Below are 13,039 nucleotides of genomic sequence, written 5' to 3'. Positions count from 1 at the left end.
ATGTAGAATCTTAATACAGTTCATTTTATGCAAAATCATTTAAGAATTTTCACATGAAAAAATGAGAAGGATAACTTTTCAGGACGTCCTCGTAGATTTAAGAAAGACTGCCTAAGAATCACCACAAAATTTTTATTATGTTTATGATAAAACGTAACTGTAGCCAGGCTTCTTACGGATCAGAATAGCAGCCGAACGCAGGAAGTAGCAGCTAGCGAGCACCTGCTAGTGTAACAGGCGGCTGCAGCAAGCGATCGATAGACGCCACCTCTCCACTGCTCCTGCTGCCCTGGGCGGCAGCGCAGGTGACGTCACACACAAAACGTCGCTTCCAGCGGTCTGAGTGGTCACATTGTATACAGTGAGTGACTGATATGGGGGCTTAACTGTGAGGCCGAAGTACCAGTATACGCTGATGAGCTGAAACATTATGACCACTGTCCACCGCGAGGTTGTACGCTGCCTGGTGGCGCTGAGGCACGTGATAGGGTAGGAGACGTATGTGGGCGGAGCAGAGACGAATGGCGCACATGCGGAAATCCGCCGACTTAAGTAAGCGTCTTTGAAGAGAGCCAGATTGTTATTTCCCAGTACCTTGGAGTGAGCAGCTCTAAAACGCCGAAGCTGGTCGGCTGTTTGCGTGCTACTGTCGTGAGCGTTAATGGAAAGTCAAACTTCCTGCCAGATTAAAACTGTGTGCCGGACCGAGACTCGAACTCGGGACCTTTGCCTTTCACGGGCAAGTGCTCTACCAACTGAGCTACCCAAGCACAACTCACGCCCCATCCTCACAGCTTTACTTCTGCCAGTACCTCGTCTCCTACCTTCCAGACTTAACAGAAGCTCTCCTGCGAACCTGCAGAACTAGCGCTCCTGAAAGAAAGGATATTGCGGAGACATGGCTTAGCCACAGCCTGGGGAATGTTTCCAGAATGAGATTTGCACTGTGCAGCGGAGTGTGCGCTGATATGAAACTTCCTGGCAGATTAAAACTGTGTGCCGGACCGAGAGGCAAAGGTCCCGAGTTCGAGTCTCGATCCGGCACACAGTTTTAATCTGGCAGGAAGTTTCACATCAGCGCACACTCCGCTGCAGAGTGAAAATCTCATTCTGTTAATGGAAAGTGTTTGAAGAATGCTGAAACCACGAATAGGCGACGGAACATAGGGATCCGAGGCTTGCCCGCTCTCTAAAGCAGGATAGGCGTTGATCTGTGGCAGATCTGACGACAGAGTACAGTGCTGGCGCAGGTACAATTGTTTTGGAGTACCCCGTTCAGCGTGAATTGTTGAACATAGTGTTCCGCTGCAGAGAACCCTTACGTGTTCCCATGTTGACCCAATGACATCGTCAATTATGATAACAGAGTTCCTAGATAACAGAACGCAGCATGTCATTCTCAATGGAGAGAAGTCTTCCGAAGTAAGAGTGATTTCAGGTGTGCCCCAGGGGAGTGTCGTGGGACCGTTACTTTCACAATATATATAAATGACCTTGTGGATAACATCGGAAGTTCACTAAGGCATTTTGCGGATGATGCTGTAGTATATCGAGAGGTTGTAACAATGGAAAATTGTACAGAAATGCAGGAGGATCTGCAACGAATTGACGCATGGTGCAGGGAATGGCAATTGAATCTCAATGTAGACAAGTGTAATGTGCTGCGAATACATAGAAAGAAAGATACTTTATCGTTTAGCTACAATATAGCAGGCCAGGAACTGGAAGCAGTTAATTCGATAAATTATCTAGGAGTAAGCATTAGGATTGATTTAAAATGGAATGACCATTTAAAATTAATCGTCGGTAAAGCGGACGCCAGACTGAGATTCATTGGAAGAATCCTGAGGAAATACAACCCGAAAACAAAGGAAGTAGGTTTCAGTACGCTTGTTCGCCCACTGCTTGAATACTGCTCACTGGTGTGGGATCCGTACCAGATAGGGTTGATAGAAGAGATAGAGAAGATCCAACGGAGAGTAGCGCGCTTCGTTACAGGATCATTTAGTAATCGCGAAAGCGTTACGGAGATGATAGATAAACTCCAGTTTAAAACTCTGCAAGAGGGACGCTCAGTTGCTCGGTACGGGCTTTTGTTGAAGTTTCGAGAACATACCTTCACCGAGGAGTCAAGCAGTATATTGCTCCCTCCAACGTATCTCTCGCTAAGAGACCATGAGGATAAAATGAGAGAGATTAGAGCTCACACAGAGGCATACCGACAATCTTTCTTTCCACCAACAATACGAGACTGGAATAGAAGGGAGAACCGATAGAGGTACTCAAAGTACCCTCCGCTACACACCGTCAGGTGGCTTGCGGAGTATAGATGTAGATGTAGATGTAGAACAGTGGGCACTGGATCACCGAGATTGGACCACGGATCAGTGGTATCATGCCGCCTGGTTGGATTAGTCCTGTTTATTTTGTTAAACCAGGTCGATGGTCGTGTCCAGATACGCCGATATCGAGGCGAACGGTTGCTCGAAACATGCAGAGCGCTACGGACGCAGACTGGTGGGAGCAGTATTATGTTATCGGGTAACATTCATCTGGGCTTCCATGGGACCTGCGGTAGTAATGGAAGGCACCATGACAGCTGTGGACTACGCGAACATTAGTAGGGGCTGCATCTAACATCGCATGCTTGATATCTTCCCCAAAAGCTGTGGTATCTTTCAGCAGGTTAACTGTCCGTGTCAGAAGGGCGGAATCATGCTGCAATGGTTTGAGGAGCATGATAGTGAACTCACGTTGATGTTTTGGTCATCAAATTCGGCTTATCTGACTCCGATGAAACCCAACTGGGACACTATCGGGTGCAAACTTCGCGCCCACAAACCAACTGGCCGAAAATTACGGGAAGTGTGTGACCTGTGCGTCGGCATCTGTTGCCACAAACCACTGGAAACGTATCAAGTACTTATCGTACCCATAGTGCTTAGAATCACTGCTGAATTGCGTTCCAGAGGTGGACCAACACGCTTTTAAGTAGGTTGGCATAATCTTCTGGCTCATCAGTGTGTGAATGAGAGAGTACTTCTTTATGTCCGTGAAACACTATACCTGCTACTTTATCAAGACTGTAAAATGTAAGACCGGCCGGTGTGGCCGAGCGGTTCTAGGCGCTTCAGTCCGGAACCGCGCTGCTGCTACGGTTGCAGGTTCGAATTCTGCCTCGGGCATGGATGTGTGTGATGTTCTTAGGTTAGTTAGGTTTAAGTAGTTCTAAGTCTAGGGAACTGATGACCTCAGATGTTAAGTACCATAGTGCTTAGAGCCATTTGAACAATTTTTTTGTAAAATGGAAACAGATTTGCTACGTGCATGAGTGTGATTTTTACGTACGTAGCCCGATGACGTAATTCTTCTGCACAGTATATTTACCTTCCTCGCGAATAAATGGCTCAATAAGTGTTTAATGGCTTGATTCAAATGTTTTTGAAACAATGGATATCATCATATCTTCTCAATTAAATGGAACGCAGACTGTAAAGTTAGGAAATATTCCTTTCTTCTTCACGCACCCCTTTCGGCAATTGCTATGCTCAACTTTGTAGCCACAACTATACATCATTTTAATTAGTTATGTGTTAATTGCACCTGGAGCATTTTCTTACACAGCACTTTATTAATCAGTTTTAAATCATAAAAAGAAGAATTAGTCTATTCAGTATACAATCAAACGAACCCTCTGGGGCTATATGTGCCCTAGTTGTATAAAACTGCTTAAGTTCAACTAATGAAGGTATTACGAATTGGTTTCACTCAGAAGAATGAATGGCTAGATCAGTCACCTAAAACACTAAAGAGTTGTCTTGGTAGAAGAACGAATGAATGCATGGTTCAACCGACAGAAAATCTGCAGATTGATTCCAATTGAAAAGAAATGATGAATAATTCAGTCAGTGTGCAAAACCACAATGGGTTATGCTGACTGTTTTCATTCGGTTGCTCCCACAGGCAGGTTTCACTCAAGTGCCCTGAATTAATTGTTTGCATTCGCATTCGATTGTTCTCATCACTACTTTGATCCTGTGGGGCTTAAAAACTTTCGACACCTTCTGTGCGACCGTTCCGTAATATGGCACCTCAATTTTTTTCTTCACTTTGTTCCTTCCTTCATCTACAATTATTCTCACGTAGAAATTTGTTAATTACGTTTGTATTGTAACCATTATTGACTGCTGTCGTCTCAGTGTCATTCAATTCCGTCTCTTTATCCTGCTTACTCATTTGCACTGTGTCCTTAGCTCTGAAAAGCAGCGTCATTATAAGCCACTGGATGGCATGATTGATTAGGAATGACATCAGTCGTTGTCAGTTTTCTATTATCCATAAATGTATGTTTATTACCCTGCATTTTCATGTTCAAATCGAGAAATTGTAAACTGCCACCAGTTTCATGCTCAACTGGGAGCTCAGTTTTCCCGTGGCAATAGTTAAATCTTTTAGAAGTTTCTTTTATACAATTTTTAGTACAACCAATAAGCAAAAGCGTGTCGTCTACGTTTATAATAAATTATTTTTCTCAATTAGGTGTCGTCAAATTTACAGCTTTCATCTTCTACGTCATTAATAAAAATTAAAACTATAATATAAACAGTCTAGACTGCATAAAATATTTTATCTTAAAAAACGGTAGCCGGTTACGATCACTGTCTGATCATCCTCAGACCGTTACATACTCTGTAAATGGAGTAACATGGAAGTTATTAGAGGACACATAAAGGTAAACACAACAGTAAAAAATTATATAACTGCAGTATAAGAAAAGAAGAGCTACCCTTGCTGACTGCTGGACCGGGTGGCGTGGAGCTCAAACTGCTCTACGCCTGTGTGAGGAGCAACTGCTACAAGGCACGCAGCTGCCGTCGCATAAATAGCGAGCGCTCCACCCACTGTCTCCAGTATTACGTCGATAATAGCGAATGGCTGTCAAATACGAATAAAATCAGTAAAAATACAATTATCCTACGAAATAGGACAACCACAGTCATGTAAATATAAAAATAGGCTTGCATAAAATATAACAAAAGAACATATAAAAGAAGACTGATAAAGAAATAAACCATTAACATGCGAACACGACCCAAAGTGCCCTCTATGGTTATTTGCAGGTGACATATGTTGTACAAAGATTACTTGCAAGGATGACACTAGTAACCATTGTAACGGTATGAACTTCGATATGTTCCGATTTCCAGTCAAAGATACAGTAGCGTGGCTGCCAATTTTGGACTAGGAACGTAATCATAATTATGTGCAAAAGAGGTAGCATCTACATTCGATACCTTCGGAACAGTACCAATGATGTAAAAAATATAACGGAAGTACCAAAAACAATGAAGCAATACACCACTGGCATTAAAATTACACACAAGCTGCCCTCTATGAAGACTTGTTGTGTTCAAATGTGTGTGAAATCTTATGGGACTTAACTGCTAAGATCATCAGTCCCTAAGCTTACACACTACTTAACCTAAATTATCCTAAGGATAAACACACACACACATGCCCGAGGGAGGTCTCGAACCTCCGCCGGGACCGGCCGCACAGTCCATGACTGCAGCGCCCTAAACCGCTCGGCTAATCCCGCGCGGCTATGAAGACTTGCATTTAACATCTGTTGATAAAATACGGCATAAAACCAGGCCACCAGAAACCATAGTAAGAGTATGAAGATCGATGCGTTCCGATTTCAAGTCAAACATTCAAATGCATAGCTTGCAATTCTCGGTTCGGAAAGTAATCATAATTATAAACAGAAGAGGTAATGAGAACATTTAATACAACAGCACTTCATTGGCATTGCTCCTATTTTACTGTTGTGATTATCTGCAGGAGCTGGTAATAGCTAGCTGAAGGCTGTTTATTGAACTGTTAGCGATTGAACACATTCCAGATTAGTGATCGGATCTCGGGATTTTCCCTAAAAGTAGTTAGACTGCTACAGGGCTTTTAGTTGCTGACTTTGGAGAAGTGAGAAGTTTAACCCTGTCCCGCGCCTGGAAGCGATATTGACAACCCGTTTTTTAAATTATTTGAGAATGTAGCAGAACACAGAAATAAATGTTTTCGATTAATTCCGCGGGGCAGTACGTCGTGTGATTTGTCTCGTGTGCGGCACGTTGCCAGGAGTTACGGGGATTCAGGCCGCAGCCGCAACGAGTGTGTTTTCTCGCGACGCCACGGAAGCTCCGAATCAAGGAAGGAAAATTCAGGCACTCATTTATTTTTTCCTAGACTTTTACGTTTACGCATTAAGCTTCACTCTGTGAACGAAGTGCGCTGGGCGTTCAATAAGCAATGTAACGCACTTTTTCTGAAAACAGGTTGTTTCAGTACAACACATTATTCCCCTCTCTTTTGGCTACAAAATATTTTTCAATATGATCTCCGATCATTGTGACGGCATTTCTAGGAAGGCCTTTATTTCCGCAGGTCGACGTCGGAGCCAACGTCTTCTGCATCAGTAACCTTCCCCTCACCCAATTACTGCTTCCCACGCAGTGCATCATTCATTGGGCCAAACAGATGGAAGGTGCGAGATTGGGGCTGTAGGGTGTGTGAGGAAGAACAGTCCAATGAAGTTTTGTGAGTTTCTCTCGGGCACGCAGACTTCAATGAGGCCTTTCGTTGTAATGAAGAAGGAGAAGTTCGTTTACACTTTTATGGCGAGGAACGCGGTGAAGTCTTCGCGGGAGCCACGGCCGTGTTTGGCACGCCGCATTGCGGGAGATCGGACGGGTTTGCGCGACCTTGTTGCAATGATGACAGACTCCTCGCTCAACAGCTCTCCGTGCTTTTTTTCAATGCCATGTCTCCGAAGACGTTCTGCAAGTTCCTATGAATATCTGCTATGCTCTGGTTTTCCGCCAAAAGACACAGAATGACAGCTCTCTGCTTGGAATGCACCTTCGTTATAGACGCCATTTAGAAGATTAAGTATAGTGCCGCCGCCTTTCGAAACTTCATGAAACCATACGGGCTGAAGCGGAAATATGCCACGGTGTTCCACAACAAATTCCGTATTTCTCAACCGAAATAGGCAGAGAAAACATATTTGTTGAATTATTTAAAGAACGTTCTTGGTAAAATGTTGCTTCGTTAGTCTTGGAACGGTACTCATTTGGTATTTTAGTATAAGGGGCGATCAAAACGTTTCCGTTTCAGAGCGTTGCTGCAGACTAAACTCAACGTAGCGCAAATCTGATGTAGGTATATACGCACCGACACACTGACGAGGGATTACAGTGGAGTTTGTGTCTTTCCGACCTGCGGGCGGTAAATGCGGGAATGTGAACTACGGCGACGCTATTACCAAATGGGTCCAAACGGCATTAACGTGTTGATATTCTTTTCTTTGCTACCGAAGGGCAAACAGCAGAGAACGAAGACTGTGTATGGGCCAGCATGTCTGTCGAAAACTACAGTTGTTGAATGATGCATCAAGTTCCGTGCCAGTCGTGATTCGCCACAAGGCGCCGGTCGCTCCGGGAGGCCTGTCGTAGTTACACCAATTGGAGTGGGAGGCCCACGGGCACTCATCCTACAGTCTCGATCTCTCCCCATGCGATTATCACGCCCTCGGTTCCTTAAAACAGGCCTTGAACGGTCGAAGATTCCTATCGGACGAGGATATGCAGCATGCAGTTACGGATTTCTTCGTGCAGCAAGAAGCGATGTTCTACCAAACGTGTATGTTCAACCTGGTGCGTCGGTGGAATGATTGCCCCAATGCTCACGGAGATTTTGGTTGATTGGCATACCAATTCTGGACTGTACGGCATTCGAACGGAAACATTTTTATCGCCCCTTATAGTACGGCTTAATGTAATTTATGTACACTCTCATACGGGCTGAACGAACGAGAGATGAATCACGCAGCTCCTCGTAACTCTCTGTGTCTTCTCCTAATCCAACTTTTTAAGAGTGTAAGGCAGAGTCGGGCGCACGTACGACGTGCATTTAGGTGCAGAGATGCGGTTGACGCGTGTGGGAACGCGAGTTCCCGGGTCCTGGGTGCTGGGCGCTGGCGCAAGCTAATGTGTTTAAACGCCGGCGGCGACGGCTGTCGGCTGGAAAACACACCGTCTCCCCACACCTCACCTCCTACGTTTCCGATGTAACTTTCCTCTCCGACCCGTTGCTGGTCTTCCGACTACACTTTTCAGTTCTCGCTGTCTGCTGACATTGTGGACATTCTTCTCCAATCCATTTCTATTTTATGCCATCTTGTTTTGGTTGCAGAATCTGACCTAAGCGCATATTCGCACTCGGTTGCCGAGTTCGGCAGAAAATACGTCACGTACCACAAAAGTTTCCCTTCTCGTACTCCATTCGAAAACACAGGGGAGGGTGTAACGGCTGTCAGTAAGCTACAGTGTAAACAGAAAGGTCTCTCATTTTGAGGCAACGGCCTTGCCGCAGTGGGTACACCGGTTCCCGTCAGATCACCGAAGTTAAGCACTGTCGGGCGTGGCAGGCACTTGGGTGGGTGACCATCTGAGCCGTCATGCGCTGTTGCCATTTTTCGGGGTGCACTCAGCCTCATGATGCCAATTGAGGAGCTACTCGACCGGATAGTAGCGGCTCCGGTCAAAGAAAATCATCGCAACGACTGGGAGAGAGGTGTGCTGACCTCACGCCCCTCCTACCCGCATCCTCAGCTGAGGTCGGATGGTCCCGATGAGCCACTTGTGGTCTGAAGACGGAGTGCTTTCTCTCATTTCACGGCCATCATATCGTTGAATGTGTACGGCAGAAATTAATACGCTGTGCAGTCATATTAATGTCTGTCGGTAGCCTATATAAGCACTTTTTGCAGCGCGGATCGCTGCGAGACGTGTGGGAAGAGAGTCAGTAACGCACTGGAAGCTACCGACAAGGATGTCGAGTCATGCCGGCACCAGTGCTGTGGTCAGCTGCGCTAGGTTCTCGGCTGAAGATCCACGGCATACATCCCGATCGAGATGGTCCCACAGATTCTGGATTGGGTTTAAATCCTGGGAGTTTGGAGGCCAGGGGAGTACGGCGAACTCATCCTGGTGCTTTTGGAACCACACACGTACACTACGAGGTGTGTGACAAGTTGCATTGTCCTGCTGGTAGATGCCACTGTGCTGAAGAAAAACAAACTGCATGTAAGGGTGGACATGGCACTTGTGTAGGTCCATTGTGCCCTCCAGAACGACGAGATCACTCAGGGAATGTCACAGAAACATTCCCCAGATCAAAACGCTCTTTCCTCCCACCTGAACCCTTCCGACGATTGTTGCAGAGTGTTCGCTTCCAGACGTTTCACACCATATACGCCAATGGCCATCTGTCCGGTGCAGCATAAATCGTGATCCCTATGAAAACGCCACTTGTCTTTATTCAGTGGACGTCCATTTGCCTCATTAGCGTGCAAAATCCAGTCCTCGTCGCCAATAAACAGCAGTCAGCATGGATGCATAAACCAGACACCAGTTGCGGAGGTCCATACACAGCAACGTTCGCTGAACGGTCGTTGAGGAGATACTGTTGGTAGCCCCTTGGTTCATCTGGTCGGTCACTTGCTTTGCAGTTGCACGTCTACTCAACCGTACGTATCTCGGCAGTCCTCGTTCACACCCGTCACAGCCGGCCGCGGTGGTCGAGCGATTCTAGGCGCTTCATTCCGGAAGCGCGCGACTGCTACGGTCGCAGGTTCGAGTCCTGCCTCGGGCATGGATGTGTGTGATGTCCTTAGGTTAGTTAGGTTTAAGTAGTTCTAAGTTATAGGAGATTGATGACCTCAGATGTTAAGTCCCATAGTGCTCAGAGCCATTTGAACCATTTTTCACCCCTGTCACAGATGGTGATTTTGGATAGGGCTGTTTTTCATGCGCGGTGTACTTTAAGCACAGCGACAGGCGAACTGTTTACAAACTCCACCGTTTCGGAAATGCTTCCACCCTACGTCTGAAAACCAATGATTATGCGCTCTCATTATGAAACACTGGATGAATATAGTCAGAGTAATTTGCGCTCTATTTAAAGCAAAAGCCAGTTGTTCAAGTACAATAATATACTTTTGCAGGTACATTCGACGGTATAAGCGGACACTGTCTGAAAACTATGTAGCGAATAGAGTCGTTAATAAAGAAGTAATGAATTAAAACCTCATGTCTAATGCTGAAATTCTATTGCAGATACAAAGTAAGTGTAGGAAGAGTTAACTTTTTTCTTTTCATTATTTCGTGGTAGATGTCAGCGAGAAAATGCGTCGTAAAGGTTTGAAATTATATGTAAAGTTTGTTGGAAGTCGCTAATGCTCTCTTTCGCCAATACTGGATGTAAAAATTCCGGGTATTTGCGCACCGTCGCCTCAAGACAAAAACACAATTTTTAGCTGTAACATTTGTCTCGCTGTGTAAAAATTTTAACATAAGATAATACCTTTTAATCAGTAGGTAAGGACAGCATATTAAATCTTTAAATCGGGACCATTTTAGTTCCCCTGGAAGCCGTTAGGCAGGGAACCTGCAACTGGTATTGGGTTCGGATTCCCGGATAGTCGCTTAGTAATACAGACTGTGTCAGCTTTATTATGTGTTATGGTGTGTCTTCTATGAGCAAATAGGCCCCGAATGAGCTGCACTAGCTTGCACTCAAATCAATAATTTAATCGTATTCTGACATCCACAAAACAACAAGAGACATGACGAGAATGAGTGCACAAAAGGTGCAATAGTGCTACGGGTAGAAGATGCACCGGAAACCGTCCATGGATGTGGCTGGTATTTACTATGCATGATGTTCTTCTTCTGGTGAGATACATATCGTTAACATGGAGTGTAACGCCACAAAATCTCGTCTTACAGGCCGTCTAGAGTATCTTGAGGTAACCCACTGTTTGATAAGCGCTCTGTGGAGGTTGCGGCTGGTGGTGTTGCAGCTGTAACACGCTGCTGTCCATGCAAGTGCAACATCTCAAAGGATAGCAAGTAGCGAAATAATGTTTTTTGTTGGTATAAAGTATAGTAGGAAAAACACATGATTAATTTTGTAGTTTACTTGGGGTAGGGCCTATATACTGGATGAGAAATTTACTACACGGAGCTGTTATTTCCGGTAGCAACAATGACTCTAACCCAGCTGGACATCAGGCCGTATTGGACTTGAATGACTGATACGGGTAAATCATATTTTGCCGCTGCAACGCTATATCGGAGTTCACCAACCGTAGTATGGGAAACGTATTGCCCAGGGAAACTCTCGAACACCCTCTGTAACGAGGTAGGTCAATACAGTACTTGCAACTTCTTGAAGCGTAACGTTACAAAAACCTCAAAGATATGGCGCAGCTACCAACTTTAATATGTCATAAAAGTAACCACTATTGTCCAAATTATTGGCCTTGTGTACCAGGGGTGATCGTGTACTGTACCCAAAGGCCAGGTGTTGGACCTGTATGACGATGATCAATGAAATTTGGTAACGTTCGTCCTCCGCGAAGCCTCTACACATTCCACAGCCGCAGTGTTGCGCACAGAAGCAGGACTCGTCCGAATAGACAACGTGCTGCCACTATTGTGTGTAGTCCTGCACTGTTGTCGGAACAACTCTCTCAGCTGCAGTGTCGAGGGATGCTAAGCAATGATCGTCGTGCTGGCACCCTGTGGTACTCTAGACGTCGTCTCGCTGTCCGTGTGACTACTTATCTTGCTGCAAGGAGACCATTACGTGACTCAACGTACCTGCCGTGGCTGTACGTTCCTTCACGGTCGTGCGAACAGTATAACTGTCTTCTCGTGCACTAATCACGTGGAGCCGATGATAGACTGCACTGTGATGTGTTGATGTGTATGGCTCTCGTAAGTTCAAATGGCTCTGAGCACTATGGGACTTAACATCTGAGGTCATCAGCCCCCTAGAACTCAGAACTACTTAAACCTAACTAACCTAAGGACATCACACACATCCATGCCCGAGGCAGGATTCAATCCTGCGACCGTAGCGGTCGCGCGGTTCCAGACTGAAGCGCCTAGAGCTCTCGTAAGCCCATCGATTTCATTTTCACATGATAGTCTTGGGATCCGGACAACTGTGAACAGCAATAACGCAGAACGATAAATTTCAGTGTCGACAGGCCACGATCTTGCTGCTGTTGTATTCTGAAGCATGCCTAACAGACGTTTCTGGTACTTATATAAGGCATAACACATTCTTCTCACAAACAACTCACACGCAAATAGAATATTGCACAGTCGCGTTGAACTCATATCAAATCGGTCTAGCAGGTCTACTAAATGTTTGCAAAAGGCGGAATGAATAGTAACAGGTTTTTTTGAACCACGGGAGGATGAAATGGAAATACTGAAAAACGTGATCTCGCAAACGCTTGAGGACAGACACCAACTATCCCACGCAAACCTTCATACGAAGTTCCAAGAACCAGTATTAAGTGCTGAATCTAGCAATATATAACAGTCCCCTATATATCGCTCTGCAGGGACCGCGAACACAAACCTAGACTAATTACGGAGCCCAAAGCAGTCATTCTTCTGGAGCCCCATTCCTGTTTCCTTAGATTTCGACGACGCTGGAATCAGATTTTGATCGGGAACGAATCGTCTATTGCCTTGTGTGTCGCACAGTGTATGTAGTAAAACTACAGACGACATCAATCAGGATGCAAAACTCGAGACACAGTCATTCTAATGATGTGATTCTATCTCTACTGCACTGCCAGCTCCGTCGGCTTGCCGGGTTTCCTGTTTCTCATAAGCCACGCGACAATGATCCGTTAGCTGTACGCCTCATAAATTCATTAATAGCTACAGTAGAAACCGAAGAGGTTCTACTGCAGCTCATCGATGTGTGTTGTGCATAAAGCGTTAACATTGCGGTGCTTAATGTGCCAAATCTAATATTCTGTTTAGAGCTCAAACAACCATACCATTCCCTCACTGTACCGGTGACTGTCTGCTACATTTTCTTGGCAACACATAAACCGAGTGTTTCTCCTTCATCGTCAGAGCCTGAAGACACTTTAAAGAGACATGTGGTA

At 45.3% G+C, this 13,039-nt stretch overlaps 1 non-coding gene and 1 pseudogene across 1 annotated transcript; one reads left to right on the top strand and one right to left on the bottom strand.

Annotated features, from left to right (window-relative positions):
• Positions 1–696: 696 nt before the first annotated feature.
• Trnas-uga lies at positions 697–771 on the bottom strand. Its single transcript has one exon. It is a non-coding gene; the product is annotated as a tRNA-Ser (tRNA).
• Positions 772–8,414: 7,643 nt separating this feature from the next.
• LOC124557413 lies at positions 8,415–8,532 on the top strand (annotated as a pseudogene).
• Positions 8,533–13,039: the final 4,507 nt, after the last annotated feature.

This window comes from Schistocerca americana, chromosome X (genome assembly GCF_021461395.2).
Source record: "Schistocerca americana isolate TAMUIC-IGC-003095 chromosome X, iqSchAmer2.1, whole genome shotgun sequence".
Taxonomy (NCBI): domain Eukaryota; kingdom Metazoa; phylum Arthropoda; class Insecta; order Orthoptera; family Acrididae; genus Schistocerca; species Schistocerca americana.
Note: the sequence above shows the minus strand (reverse complement) of the source record. Positions and strands in the feature narration are given on the sequence as shown.